Source organism: Panthera uncia (genome assembly GCF_023721935.1).
Source record: "Panthera uncia isolate 11264 chromosome A3 unlocalized genomic scaffold, Puncia_PCG_1.0 HiC_scaffold_11, whole genome shotgun sequence".
NCBI lineage: Eukaryota > Metazoa > Chordata > Mammalia > Carnivora > Felidae > Panthera > Panthera uncia.
Window position 1 is genome coordinate 78919372 of NW_026057578.1, and position 14636 is coordinate 78934007.

Below are 14636 nucleotides of genomic sequence, written 5' to 3' on the forward strand. Positions count from 1 at the left end.
TTTCTTTCTTTCTTTCTTTCTTTCTTTCTTTCTTTCTTTCTTTCTTTCTTTCTTTCAGACAGAGCATGAACCAGGGAGGGGCAGAGAGAGGAGACAGAGAATCCTAAGCTGACTCCACACTGTCAGTGCACAGAGCCCGACATGGGGCTCAGACTCATGAAACCATGACCTGAGCTGAAATCAAGGGTTGGATGCTTAACCAACTAAGCCACCCAGGTGTTCCAACCATGGTAACCATTTTTTAAGTGTGCAGTTCATTAGTATTAAGTATATTCACCTCATTGTGCAACAGATCTCCAAAATATTTTCTGCTTTCAAAACTGACACTGTACACCCATTAAAAAACTCCCTATTTATTTCCTATTTCCCTTCTTCTAGGCCCTGGTAACCACCATTTTACTTTTTGTTTCTATAAATCTGACTACTTTAGTACTTCATTTAAGTGGTATCATGCAGTATTTGTATTTATGTGACTGGCATATTCTCCTTAGCATAATGTCCTCATGGCTCATCCATGTGGTAGGCATAATGTCCTCATGGCTCATCCATGTGGTAGGATTTCCTTCCTTTCTTAACAATTTTTAAAAAAAATTTTTTTGAAGGGGGGAAGGGTGGGGAGAGAGACAGAATCTTAAGCAGGCTCCATTTCCAGCCCAGACCCCCATGTGCCAGGCTCAATTTCACGACCATGAGATGATTACCTGAACAGAAATCAAGAGTTGGACACTTAACTCACTGAGCCACTCAGGCACCCCCAGGATTTCCTTCCTTTTTAAGGCTGTATAATATCCCACTGCGCATGTGTGTGTGTACACAGAACCACATTTGGTTTATACATTTGATCGTCCATGGAGATTTGGGTTGCTTCCAGCTTTTGGCCGCTGTTAATAATTCTTCTATGAAGATGGGCGTGCAGATATCTTTTTGATACTCTGATTACAATTCCTTTGGATATGTACCTATAAGTGGAGTTGCTGGATCATAGGTAAGGTATATATTTTTTTTAATTTTTAATGAACTGCCATTTTTTTTGTTGTGGTGGCAACATTTTACAATCCCACCAAGAGCACTCCACAATTTTTCCAGTTTTGCCAACACTTGTTATTTTCCTTTCTTTTTTTTATTATAGCCATCCTAATGGATGTGAGGTGCTCACATATAACTCACATATAACTATATCTCATTATAGTTTTGCTTTTGTGTCCATAATTATCAGTGATGTCAAACATATTTTCATGTGCCTATTGGCCATTTGATTTTCTTTGTTGGAGAAATATCTATTCAAGTCCCTTTGTCCATTTTTGAATCAGATTGTTTGATTTTGTTGTTGAGTTTTAGGAGTACTTTATCTTTCTGGATATTAAACCCTTACTACATATATACTACTAAATAGAATACATGATTTTCAAATATTCTTTCCTATTCTATGGGTTGCCCTTTTCATTCTGTTGATAGTGTCCTTTGATGAATAAAAGTTTTAAATTTTGATGCAGTCCAGTTTATTTTTGTTGCCTACTTTGGTATCCTATCCAGGAAACCATTGCCAAATCCAATGTCATGAAGCTTTCTCTTTGTTTTATCTCTGTAAGTTGGGTAGTTTAGGTCTTACAATTAGGCCTTTGGTCCATTTTGAGTTAATTTTCATAGATGGTGAAAGTTAAGGGTCCAAATTCATTTTTTTTACAATGTTTATTCATTTATTTTGAGAGAGAGAGAAAAAGCATGTGCAGGAAATGGACAGAGAGAGAGGGAGAGGGAGAATCCCAAACGGGCTCCATGCTGTCAGCACAGAGCCCCACACGGGGCTCAGTCCATTAACTGTGAGATTGTGACTTGAGCCAAAATCAGGAGTTGGACACTTAACTTACTGAACCACCCAGGTGCTCCCCAACTTCATTTCTTTTTAATATGGATATCTAGTTTTCCAAGCACCATTTGTTGAAAAGACTGTCCTTTCCTGCACTGGACTGGGTACCCTTGTTGAAAATCACTTGACCATATATGTAAGGGTTTATTTCTGGGCTCTCTGTTTTATTCCATCAGTCTATATGTCTGCTGTTATGCCAATACTATTTATTGTTTTGGTTACAGTAGCTTTGTAGTAAGTTTTGACATGAGGAACTGTGAGTCCTTCAGCTTTATTCTTTCTCAAGATTATTTCGGTTCTTTAGGGTCCATTGAGATTCCATATGAATTTTAGGATAGGTTTCTCTGTTTCTGCAAAATATGTCATTGGGATTTTGAGAAGGATTGTACAGAATCTTTAGATTCCTTTGGGATCTAAGGACATTTTAACAGTAAATCTTAACAACTCATGAACAAGGAATGCTTTTTCACTTTTTACTGTCTTCTTCATTTTCTTTCAGTAGTGTTTTCTTCTTTTCAGTGTATACGTGTTTCACCTCCTTAGGTTTATTCCTAAGAATTTAATTTTTCTTGATTGGATTTGTTTTTAAAATTTTTCTTTATAAATTGTTCGTTTTTTAAAAATTAAAAAAAGTTTTTATTTAAATCCCAGTTAGTTAATATACAGTATAATGTAGTTTCAGGTGTACAATACAGTGATTCAACACTTTCATACAACACCTGGGGCTTATCACATCAAGTGCACTCCTTAATCCCCATCACCTATGTTACCCATCCCTCCCCACCAATTCCCTCCAGTAGCCTACAGTTCTGTATAGTTAAGGGTCTTTTTCTGATTTGGATGCCTCTATTTATTTTATTTTTTAAAGGTTTCTTTATTCTGGGGAGAGAGAGAGTGAGCTTGTGTGCAAGTATGTGTGAGCAGGGGAGGAGCAGAGAGAGAGAGAGGGAGACAGAGGATCCAAAGCCAGATCTGCACTGACAGCAGACAGCCCAGTGTGGGGCTCGAACTCACAAACTGTGAGATCATGACATGAGTTGAAGTCAAACACTTAACTAATTGAGCCACCCCTATTTATTTTATTTCCTAATTGCTCTGGCTGGGATTTCCAGCACCATATTGAAAAGAAATCGAGAAAGAGAGCATCCTTGTCTTGTTCATGATTGTAGAGGAAAAGCTTTCAACTTTTCACTTTTAACTATGATGTTAGTGGTGGGCTTTTAATAATTTTAATATGAGTCTTTTTAATGTCAAGATACTTTCCTTTTCTATTTAGTTTGTTGAGTTTTTATTATGAGAGGGTATTTCTGTCCTTCATTCTGTTATTGTGGTATATTACATTAATTTACTTTTGTAGGTTGAACTGTCCTTGCATTCCAGAAATAAATTAGTTGGAGTATAATGTATTAAATATGCTGCTGAATTTGGTTTAGTAGTATTTTGTTAAGAATTTGCATCAGCATTCATCAGAAATATTGGTATATTCTGTTATTTAATGTTTTTGTCTGGCTTTGGTATTAGGGTGCTAGAAAGTCGGGGAGGGACATTAAAGTATCCCCCAAATTGAGAAAGCATTTTAAGACAGGAATATGAAGGTGGTGATTCCATACAGTATACACAGAGTTTTTTTCATGGTAACTTATTGATGGGGCAATCAGGTGGGGGAGATCCATGGCAACTACATAGTTATTCTCCAGAAAATCCAGACCTTTGTCCACAGATTTTATTAGAGCTAGGGGACACAAAGAAGGATAGTGTAATGAGATCAGAGGGTTAACATGTACCTCAAAGGGTTTGTATGTACCTAATTGACAGCTAACCTTTTATTAGATCTTGTGGCACCACCTGTGCATCATGAGGGGGAAAGGCTGTGTTATGGCTAACAGATTCACAGGAGGCTAAAACATGCCTTCCACCTCATCCTAGCCTTGGCAGCCTAAGGCATGTATATTAATCTCCAAGGGGCCTGGAACACGAAACCCCAAAAGAGAGGTCATCAAATGAACATGAACAAGATGGTAGGGTCAAAGATGGAATTAGTATTGTCAGCACTCCTACATAGAGTAATGATGGCTTCATAAAATGAGTATGGGCTGTTGTTTCCTCTTCAGTTTTTTTTGTAAAAGTTTGAAGAGGACTGGTGGTCTTCTTTGAATGTGTAGTGGACTTTCCAGTGAAGCCGTCACTGGACTTTTCTTTTTGATTTATCCATTTCTAGGATTTATCCATTTCTTCTAGGTTTTACAATTTGTTGGCATGTAGTTGTTCATAGTAGTTTTAGAATCCTTTTTATTTCTGTGGTATTGGTTGTAAGAGCCCCTCCTTCTGATATTTATTTTTGAGTTTTCTCTTTTTGTTCTTAATCTAGCCAATGATTCATCAATTTTTGTTGAAGTTTTTTAAAAAAGCTTTTAGTTTCCTTGATCTTTTCTATTTTTCTGGCCTCCATTTATTTCAACTTTGATCTTTGTTATTTCCTTCCTTTGGCTAACTTTGGGCTTAGTTCTTCTTTCTCTAGTTCCTGAGGTATAAATTTAGGTTGTTGATCTGACATCTTGCTTCTTTCTTAATGTAAATATTTACTGATACAACTTTTCTCTTAGCACTGCTTTTGCTGCATCCCCAAAATTTGGGTATATTGTGTTTTCATTTCCATTTGTCTCAAGATATTTTCTAATTTCCCTTGTGACTTCTTTGAGCCATCGTTTATTTACAAGGGTGTTAATATCCATGTTGTGATGGTGAATATTATGTGTCAACTTGACTGGGTTAAATGATGCCCAGATAGCCAGTAAAACATTATTTTTGGGTATGTCTGTGAATGAGTTCAGGAAGCAATTAGCATGTGAATCAGTAGACTAAATAAAAAAGTCTACTAGGTAGGTATCATCCAATCTGTTGAAGGCCCAAATAGAACAAAAAGGCAGAGAAAGGGTGAATTGTGTCTGTCTTCTTGAACTGGGACATCTATCTTCTCCTTCCTTCTGATGTTGGAATTCCTCATTCATTGGGCTTTTTCAACTCTGGGACTTGTACCAGTGTTGCTGCCCATCCCCCATCCCTGTTCTCAAGCCTTTGGCCTCAGACTGGGAGTTAAACCATTGGTGCTTCTGATTCTCAAGCCTTTACACATGGACTGAAATACACCACCAGCTTTCTTGGTTCTAAAGCTTGCAGATGGTGTACCATGGAACTTCTCAATTTTTATAATCATGTGAGCCAATTCCTACAATAAATCCCCTCATGTATCTTGCTATATATTCTATTTGTTCCCTGGAGAACCCTAATACACATATATTTATAGAATTTTAAGTTTTCCTTCTGTTGATTTCTAGTTATATTCCATTGTGTTTGCAAAAGATATTTTCTAAGATTTCAGTCTTTACATTGTTAAGACTTGGATTTTTGTTTTTTTGTTCTTTGTTTGTTTGTTTGTTTTTTTGCCTGACTTAAGGTCTGTCTGGCAGAATGCTCCATGTGCACTTGAGAATAATGTATTTTACACTGTTGTGTGAGTGTTGCATAGATGTCTGTTAGGTCCAGTTAGTGTATAGTGTGGTTCAAGCCCTCTATGTCCTTTTGATCTTCTGTTTGGTTGTTCTTCTATTACTGATAGAAGGGTGCTGAAGTCTCCTACTATTGTTTTGTTACTCTCTTTCTCCTTTCAATTTTGTCAGTGTTTGCTTCATATATTTAAGAGCTGCAGTGTTTGCTAAATAAATACTTATAATTGTTAGATCCTCCTTGTGAGTTGTGCTCCTTCTCATTATATGATATACTTTTTTGTCTCTTGTGATAGTTTTTGACTTGAAGTCTTTATGGATGCTATTAGTACAGACAGCTTTGCTCTTATTATTTTCACAGAATATATTTTTCCATGCTTTCATTTTCAGCCTATAAATATAAAGTGAGTCTCTTGTATGAAATATATTATTGGATCTTGTTTGTTTAATCCACTCAATCTGTGTTTTTTGATTGAGGAGTGTAATCCATTTACATTTAAACTAATTGACCCAGAAGGACTTACCATTGTCATTTTGTTACTTGTTTTTTGGTGTCTTACAGCTTTTTTGTCCTTTATTTCTCTTACTGTTTTTTTTTTGTGTTTGACTTTTTCTTTGTAGTGATATGTTGTAATTCCTTCTCATTTGCTTTTGTGTGTATTCTATAGTTTTTCTTTTGGATATAATTTTAATTATATAAAGTATCTTAAAAGTTAAAAAATCTATTTTAAACTGGTAACTTTAATCACATACAAAACCTTACCCCCTTATGGTTCTGTTCCCCCATTTGTTATTGTTACAAATTATATCTTTATATATTGTATACCTATTAACATAGATTTATAGTTTTTTTAGGGTTTTTGTCTTTTATACTCTGTACTAGAATTAAAAGTGGATTTATGTAACAAACTTACAGTAATACAGGATTCTATATTTGTATTTTTACCTTTACTGGGTAACTTTATACTTTAATAGGACTTCATGTTGCTGTCTAGCACTTTTTGGTTTAATTTGCAGGAGTCCCTAGTATTTTTTTTTTTTTTTTTTTTTTGTATAGCAGGTCTAGTAGTACTAAATTCCTTCAGCTTTTATTTATCTGGGAAGATCTTAATTTCTCCTTCAGTTTTTCAGCACAGTTTTATAGGACACAATAATCTTGTTTGACAGTTTTCTTCTGTCATTAGCTCTCTAGTATATCATCCCGTTTCTTCTGATCAGCAAGGTTTCTCCTGAGAAATCTGATAATCTGTACTTGACAAGTCATTTTCTCTTGCTGTTTTCAAGATTCTCTTTGACTTTGAACAGTTTTGTTATAACTTAGGTCTGTTTGTTTATGCTAGTTGGAGTTCATTGATCTACAGTTTGTGTTTTCATTTCATTCCTTAGATTGGGAAGTTTTCAGCCACTTCCCAATGTTTTCTCATGTAAGTTCTCTGTCCTTTATCTTTTCCTTCTACGACTGCTATAACACATTTTTAGGACTCTGATGGTGACCCATAAGTCTCTTAGGCTCTCTTCACTTTTTCTTCATTCTGTTTTCTTTTTGTTCCTCTGACTCAATGATTTCAAATGATCTGTGTGCTTTTAGTATATACAGGTGTGTGTGTGTGTGTGTGTGTGTGTGTGTGTCTTGATTTCCCATTTGTTCTCAGATTTCATTTTCTATTGAATTCTTCTGCCCTTATTCTCTTGCTCTGCCTAGTGCCTGCCTGCTGACTTGAGAGCCTCTGATATTCAGTGCACCAAGGCACTCACTTCTGTTTTCACTGGCCTCCAATCTGATATCTAAACTATGCTGCTGTCATTCTTACTAACATCTCAAGCCAGGCAACACAGAAGTCAGTTCCTTGTACACTTCCCAGAGAAGCCAGAATACTGTACTTGAGTTCCACTCTATTTCTTCTGTCTCAAGGAAGGGGTTGGTTACTGGGTGATATTCTTCCTATTGTACTACCCTACTGAGGTGAGGAATGGTGTGTATGGTGAGCAAAATGCAATGAATTCTTTTACTCCTTCTGAACTACCCCTTTTCTTGTTTATGCATTGGTGTGGGTGCTATGGCCCCTCACTATTTTCTAGAGTTCTCACAAAGGTATTTTATTCCTCATAGCTGTTAGGTTGGTGTCTTCATGGGAGAACAAGGGTCTGAAGCTTCCTAGTCCACCATTTTGCTGAAGTTGCTCCTTCCACAGTGAAGTCACTAGTTTCCATAGTGCCTAAAACTATAACAGGTAATAAGTAAATAGCTTTCATGTAGGCAAAGAAGACTATTTATTTTCACATTGAGTCCTATTCCCAATTACCCTGTTACCAATTTTCTTTTCTTGTCCATTACAAAATACATATGGCTTGGATTATCTCCTTCCAATAATTTGAAGTAATAAATTCTGCTTGGAGATCTGTTAGTATTATCTTAAGGATGAAAATATTTGTAGAAAGTACTTGTATCATAAGCATACTTATTTTGTAGAATACCATTACATGTGCCATAACATTTTTACTCTTTGCTTACTAATAAGGCTGAAATGAGACTGTATGGATCTCTGACAATAAATGGAGTTCTGAGGTGGTTCTGTTTTCAAATGTGAAAACAGGCTTTGGTTATTTGTATAAGCAAACTTTTATTGAGAGTTGGCTCCATGTAGGTTGCTCTACTGAGTAGGGGATATAAACATGAAGAAGACATAAAGGCTGTCCTTGACAGGGTAGGTATGCTTCAATTGTGCTTTCTTGAATATAAAATGAAAGTAAAATCAACAGTAGCAGCAAATGATTATTGTTGCAGTTGGGGGAAATGTCAGCAGGAGAGAACCATTAAAAAAAAAAAAAAAGGATCGCTTTATGGGGCACCTGGGTGGCTCAGTTGGTTAAGCACCCAACTTCAACTCTGGTCATGATCTCGCAGTTTGTGGGTTAGAGCCCTGCATCAGGCTGTGTGCTGAAAGCTCAGAGCCTGGAGCCTGCTTCGAGTTCTCTGTCTCCCTATCTCTGCCCCTCCCCCATTCATGCTCACTCGCGCTCGCTCTCTCCCAAAAATAAACAAACATTTAAAAAATTAAAAAAAAAAAAAGGATTGTTTTAACAGTATTTATTCTTTACTATAAGGCATATGGTCTTAGATTATAGCTATATTAGTGTGGTTTTACTTAAAAATATAATAATGAGCTTACTAAATTTCAGGGAATGTTATAGGCATGACTAGTAGTTTGGCTCCACCTAGTAAATAAAGGATAAAGTCTTAAACTAACAAACTACCAAGCGGCAGAATTTTGTTTGGGATGGAGCCAGAGGACAGAGTATGGAGAGGTTATATCCTTAGTGATCTATTACTTTATAGTCATACGTTTGTGTTCAGTAGGCAGAGTGAGTATGGGTTTGGGCTAAGAGTCAGTGAATTGGGTAATCTTAACTGTCTGCCAAAAGCAGGAATTACCTAGAATTTTGTTTTGTTTTCCTAGAACAAAGATTTTAAACTGGTAGTCCATATGCTAAATTCAGTTTATAGATGGAGACGTGTATATAATTATCTTCTAAAAATAAAGCTTATTTAAAAGAAAAAACACCAAAAACCTAGCACTTCTTAAAGAATTATGTCTGGGGGCTTTCTAAATTGTTTAAAAGATCAGTATGAAGAATTCTTGTAAACAGTTCTTACTTGCTCTATGTCCTTTTAACTTAAAAGGCTTTGTATTATAATTGCTCTGTAAATATCAGAATTTTCTGTATATTGTGCAGTGCACACAAAGAAGCTGTCAAACGGCTTACCTTGTACTTATCGACTTGTTTATTTTCATGCCTCCAAAAAGCTGTATTTTTTTACTAGAGCAGCTGCTACTTTGTAAATATTTTAATGGCTTCTGTTAAGTAGAGCTGTCAGTTTAACAAACAATATCATATAAGATTTTCACTCTTCCATGTATTGCACATCTTGAAATGTGTTTTACCCTGAAAACCTTTGGGAGATTTTAGACTGGAACGGACATCTCCTTTGAAGGCACATAGCCAACAAAAGAAGAGAGAGATTTAAAGAACCGTGTATAAGATAACCAAGGAAATAATGCCATTTATTTCAGAAGACCAGTGTATGACAGCAATAAGTTCTCTTAGCTCCTATCTCCTTTTTTGAACTCAACTACAGATTTAAACACTGTTCAAATTAATGAACTACTGACTCAGGCAATATGATAATTACTGACCATTATCTGAGTTTTATTCTAGGTTGTGCCATCTGGTCTTGGGTAGGTCATCTAACTTCTCAGATTATTGGTGAGGATTTTAGAAATGGGTATCTTGTATATTGTTGATTGTATATTGTTGGTAAATCAATACTTAAAGGGAAATTTGGCGGTGTCCATAAAAATATTTCTTTTTGGACTCAATATACTATACTTTGAAATTATCTTCTACAAACACTAGCATAATGTGTACAAAGATATTTACAAGAGTACTTTTATTTATTCCAGCTTGTTATTTAAACATAAACACACCCCACAGTCATCTTGTTATGGAATTTCAACATGTCTGAAACCAGAGAGAACAGAATAATGATCCCTTAGCTAATTCTCCACCATCCAGCTTCAGTAATTACCAGTTATGGTCAATCTTGTTTCTTCTCAATCCTCTACCATTCAATACTCTACCCCTGGAATAATAATTGAAGCAAATCCTAGACAGATCATTTTATTTGAAATATTTTATATTGTATCTCTTTAAAAATAAGTGCTTCCCCTTTTTATTAATTTTTATTGAAGTATAATTAATACATATTAGTTTCAGGTGTACAGTATAATCATGAAATAATTTTATGCATTACTCAGTGCTTATCAAGGTAAATGTACTCTTTTTAAAATTTGAAAATTTTTAATGTTTATTTTTGAGAGAGAGAGAGAGAGAGACAGAGACAGAGTGCGAGTGGGGAAGGGAGAGAGAGGGAGGGATACACAGAATCTGAAGTAGGCTCCAGGCTCTGAGCTGTCAGCACAAAGCCCAGTGCAAGGCTCCAACTCATGAACTATGAGATCATGACCTGAGGTGAAGTCGGATGCTTAACTGACTGAGCTACCCAGGTGTCCCAAGGTAGATGTACTCTTAATCCACTTTATTTTACCCATTCCACCCATCCACTTCTCTGGAAACCACCAGTTTGTACTCTGTATTTAAGAGTCTGTTTTCTTGTTTGTCTCTTTTTCTTCTTTGTTCGTTTCTTAAATTCCACATGAGTGAAATCACATGGTATTTGCCTTTCTCAGACTGACTTGTTTCACTTAGCATAATGCTCTCTAGCTCCATCTGTGCCCATCCAGGCAGAAGTTCATTCTTTCTTATGACTAATATTCGCGTGCGCGCGTGTGTGTGTGTGTACACGCACACATCTTCTTTATCCATTCATCATAGACACCTGGATTGTTTCTGTAGCTTGGATGTTATAAATAATGCTGTAATAAATACAGGAGTACACATATCTTTCTGAATTAGTGTTTTCATTTTAAGTAGAAGTACTGGATTGTATGCTATTTCTACTTTTAATTTTTTGAGGAATCTCCATACTGTTTTCCACAGTGGCTATACCAATTTGCATTCCCATCAGCAATGCACAAGGGTTCCTTTTCTCTATATAAGGTGATACATATGTCTTTGTGGTTTTCATTTGATGATTAGTGATGTTGAGTATCTCCGTGTATCCATTGGCCATCTGTATGACTTCTTTGGAAAAATATCAATTCAGGTCCTCTGCCTATATTTTAATTGTATTATTTTGTGGGGGGTGTAAAGTTATATAACTTCTTTGTATATATTTGATATTAACCCCTTATTGGATATGTCACTTGTAAATACCTTCTCGCATTCAGTAGGTTATTTTGTTGATGGTTTCTTGCATTGTGCAGAAGCTTTTCATTTTGGTGTAGTCCCAATAGTTTAATTTTGCTTTGGTTTCCCTTCCCATGTCAAAGTTATTACTGCCTATATAGTCTTCTCAGAGTTTTGTAGTTTCAGGTGTCACATTTAGAACTTTCATCTATTTTGAGTTTTTGTTGTTGTTGGTTTTGTTTTTAATGTATGGATTAAATAAGTGGCCCAGTTTCATTCTTTTGTATGTAGCTATCCAGTTTTCCCAGCACCATTTGCTGTCTTTTCCCTATTGCATATTCTTGTCTCCTTTGTTGTAGATTAATTGACCATAAAAGTGTGGGTTTATTTCTGGACTCTATTCTGTTCCATGGATCTTTGTGCCTGTTTTTGTGCCAGTACCATACTGTTTTGATTCTTACAGCTTTGTAGTATCCCTTGAAATCTGGGATTGTGATACTTACAGCTTTATTCTTTTTTTCTCAAGATTGCTTTGGCTATTTGAGGCCTTTTGTGGTTCCATACAAATTTGAGGATTATTTGTTATAGTTCTGTGAAAATGTTGATATTTGATAGGGATTACATTGAATCTGTAGATTGCTTTCGGTAGTATGGACATTTTAACAATATTGTTCTTTCCAATCTATAAGCATGAGGCATCTTCCCATTTATTTGTGTCATTTTGTTTGATGTTTGGTTTGGTTTTTATTATTATTTTTTTTTCAAATAGAAACTACATCATTAGTTAATACTGAGATTATTAATTCAATTTCAGGTCTACAGAGATGTTTTTTTCATCAGCATTACTAATATCACCATTCTCCTATGTTGAAAACCCTAGTTCTTAATCATCATCATAAATGTTCATTTGCTGTATCCCACACCACATGTCTGACTCTTGGATTCTTAATAATAGTGCCACTGATTATGATTGTAAAACAGCTGAAGATTGTTTTGAAAGACCATTTTTATATCTATTCATATGTGTAGTTACAAACACTGAATTTTAAAAGTCACTTAGAATAATTCCTGCATTATTATGGCAGTAATTGGATACCTAGTTAGTTTTGTTTCATTTTTACGATTATTTTTTAAAAAGCTCCATATAATTATGTAAAATTAATGGTTCCAGAGTCCACTCTGCAAAGAAAAGCATATTCAAGGAACTATAAATTCTACACCTGTACCCTTTTCTCTATAATAACTATTGTAGATATTTAAACAAAAATACACTGAGATAAATGGTATCATATTCTTTGTTCACTTTGTTCTTTATTCTTAGTAGATTCTGAACATCAGTCTATTGTGTGTAGAGTTGTACATTTCTCCTCTATTTGGATGTACCATAGTGTATTGAACTATTCTCCTTTTAATGAATATTTAGATTATATCCAGTCTTTTTTGGGGGGAGGGGAGGGGTTATCATAAACAGTGTTATAATGAATAGCTTTGTGCATTCATCTTTCCGTGTATACATGTTGTGTATGGGTGTCTTTGGATTAGATTTCTAGAAGTGAGATTTCTGGATCAAAGTTACTTTATACATTTATTAGATATTGCCAAATTCTCTTTTATAGGACTTTTATTATTTTGCATTCCCACTGGCAGTGTATGTATTCATTCCTACAACCTTGTCAATGGCGTATACTGTCAGACTTAGAATCTAACAGGTGGAAAATATCTCAGGGTGATTTTAATTTGCTGTGCACGCTGTTCCTAACCCATTTTTCTTCAGGAATGTGCATCTTTTGTTTTACTGTATTTTAGAAGCTCTTAATATATTAGAGACATTAAATTTTTATTCACGTAAGTTGTGAATATTTTTGTTAGTCATCTTAAAAATTTGCTTAATGTGTTTTCCCTATAAAATATATTAATTTTAAGTTATTACTTTTATCACCTTTCCCTTTTTACTTCTGGATTTTGAAGGTTTGTGTGTTGATTTTCTGTTGTTCCTATAACAAGTTACCACAGATTTAGCACCTTAAATCAACACCCATCTATTTTACTGTTCTGTAGTTTGGAAGTCCACATATAGTGCAGCTTGCCTGAACCTCTTGCTCAGGGCCTGACAAGATTTAAATCAAGTTGTCAGCTGGGCTGGGCTGGTGTCTAGAGGTTCATGGGAAAGATTTTGATGCAGGCTCAGTCAGGTTGTTGATGGACTTCAGTTCCTTGACGTTATGGCACTAAGGTCTCCCACTCTTTTCTTGCTATGGGTTAGGACTATTCTTTGCTCCTAGAGGAGGAACATTCCCTTTCAAGCTTTCCATGAGGATTCCTCCAGCAATAGAAGGTCAAATCTCTTTCACACTTCAAAACTTTCTTTCCTCCTCTACTGCCACAATATTTTTACTCCAGCCAGAAAAAGATCTCTGGCTCATTTGATATAGTGCACCCAACTGGATAATACAGAATAATCTTTTGGCAACTATAATTACATTTTTTGGTTAACAAACATTTTATTCTTTATTAAAAGATTATACTAAAGAAATACATACATGTTTCTAAAAATTATGAAATATATTCACAAAATGGTCAATCTAAAATTCTAGTGTAATGTTTGCGAAGTCCCTTTTGCCATTTGCATAGCATATTCACACATCTTTGGAAGATCTGTTTTGCCTACCACTAATTTTTAGAAAGTTTCCCTAATTCCTAATATCCAGCTTATATTGGACTTCACTCTTTTTTTTTCTTCTGATTTAGATTTTTTAAAAGAAAATTTTAATGTTTATTTTTGAGAGAGCACAATCAGGGGAGGGGCAGGGAGAAGGGGACAGAGGATTCAAAGTGGGCTCTGAGCTGACAGTAGCAAGCCCAACATGGGGCTTGAACTCACGAACTGCAAGACCATGACCTGAGCTAAAGTGAGACACTCAACCCACTGAGCCACTCAGGTACCCCTACATGGTTTAGATTTAAATCCTTCATCCTTCTGGAATTTACTATGGTGTGAAGAGTAAATCCAAATTTTTTCAAAAAAAAAAATCTGTTTCAGTCCAGGCTAGTTAACATATAGTATAGCAATGGCTCCAGGAGTAGAATTTAGTGATTCATCAGTTAAATATAACATCCAGTGCTCATCCCAACAAGTGCACTCCTTAATGCCCATCACCCATTTAGCCCATCCCCCCACCCAACACCCATCCTCGATTTGTTCTCTATATTTAAGAGTCTCTAATGGTTTGCCTCCCTGTCTCTTTTTATTTTTCCTTCCCTTCCTGTATATTCATCTGTTTTGTTTCCTAAATTTCACATATGTGGAATCATATGATATTTCTTTCTGAGTGACTTATATTTCACTTAGTATAATATGTGTTCCATCCACGTTGTTGCAAATAGCAAGATTTTATTCTTTTTGGTTACTGAGTAATATTTATTTGTTACATATATACCACATATTCTTTATCCACTCA

The 14636-nt window shown here is 35.4% G+C and overlaps 1 protein-coding gene across 6 annotated transcripts in view; it reads right to left on the reverse strand.

Annotated features, from left to right (window-relative positions):
* The window catches only part of WDPCP (WD repeat containing planar cell polarity effector), a 381742-nt gene that overhangs the window by 56577 nt on the left and 310529 nt on the right, over positions 1–14636 (reverse strand). The gene's annotated exons all lie outside the window — the stretch shown is intronic.